Below are 1,519 nucleotides of genomic sequence, written 5' to 3'. Positions count from 1 at the left end.
AAAAAAAAAAAAAAAAAAAAAAATGCTCTCTTCTGCTGTTTTCCGTGCCTCTGAGTCCATTCTTTGGGTTTGGATGGGTAGGTTGGTTTCTCACAGGCCTGATGACCTGGTCTCACACCTCACCTCCCCAGACCAACTTCATCACCCGCCTCTATCCCAATGCAGTTCCACTGCCAGCCTCAGCCTCTGACCAGAGCTCCAACAGGGAATGGGCCATCACCTGCCCACCTCCCCCCGGCATGTCCCACAGTCCCTCACGTGACATCCACCTCCTGAGCCTGTCATCTCCCTGTGTCCCCACTGGCTCCTCCACTTGTATGTCCCATCTCAGTGAGGGCCCCACCACCCATTCGGTCCCCAGACACTCCACACATGCTACCAAGTCCTCGGCTGGGTCCTTGGAAAATGGTCGCTCTTCACTCACTCATTCAACAGATACGACCAGTGTGTTTATAGCACAGTGTGGGCCTGCAAGCCCCGTGTGCAGTCACACTGCCTCGGGTTTGGATTTGGGCTCTACCGGTTTCCAGTTAGTGACCTTGGGCAAAGTATTCAACCTCTCTGTGCCTCAGCTTCCTCTGTAAAATGGCATGGGAAGTCATGCCAACCGCACGTGACTGGGGTTAGGTGAACTGATGGGGTGTGGGGTGCATATTTAATTGTCCAGTAATGACGACAGCTATAGTAATTGACGACATCAACAGTAATGATGACAGCTCCCTTTAAGGGGCAAGTATAAGTGCCTGGTCCCTCTGACTCCTCACCAAGACCCCCAGGGTTCAACTCTGAAATGTCACTTTGCTGGGTGCCTGGCGTAAACATTCATTATTCTGGAGGAAAGGAGTCTTGGTTAGAATGAGTTTGGCCTCTGAAAAACAGATCCACCAGACTTGGACCCAGTGTCCTCCAGTCTGATGAGAGGGCGACACCTGCTGCTGAAAAGCTGGATGTGCAGCCAGAGGCCTCCTTTTTCCTTGAGGGTCTCCAACTCTGCAGCCTTGTCCTTGGGGTCTTCAGGAGAGGGGAAGAAGCATATATCACCCGGACTGCACTGTATCCTCCTCTCTAGTCCAAACCATTACTCTCCTTTGTTTGGATTAAGGCTCAACCTCCTGTGCCTCCTCCCCTGCAGGCAGAAGTGTTGGAGGGATCCTTTGCAAAGGCATGTCTGGCCATGATGCTGTCTGCTCAGTTTCCAGTGCTGCCATCTGGGAATAAGATCTATTGCCATCTGGGAATAAGATCTAAAGGTCTGGCTGGGCGCTGTGGCTCACGCTGTAATTCCAGCACTTTGGGAGGGCATCAGGGGCATGGTGGGGGGCGGATCACTTGAGGTCAGGAGTTCAAGACTAGCCTGGCGAACATGGTGAAACCCTGTATCTACTGAAAATACAAAAAATTGGCCGGATGCGGTGGCTCATGCCTGTAATCCCATCACTTTGGGAGGCTGAGGTGGGTAGATCACCTGAGGTCAGGAGTTCAAGACTAGCCTGGCCAACATGGTAAAACCCTGTCTCTA

Source organism: Cebus imitator, unplaced genomic scaffold (genome assembly GCF_001604975.1).
Source record: "Cebus imitator isolate Cc_AM_T3 unplaced genomic scaffold, Cebus_imitator-1.0 Scaffold15, whole genome shotgun sequence".
NCBI lineage: Eukaryota > Metazoa > Chordata > Mammalia > Primates > Cebidae > Cebus > Cebus imitator.
This window is presented reverse-complemented; position numbering follows the sequence as displayed.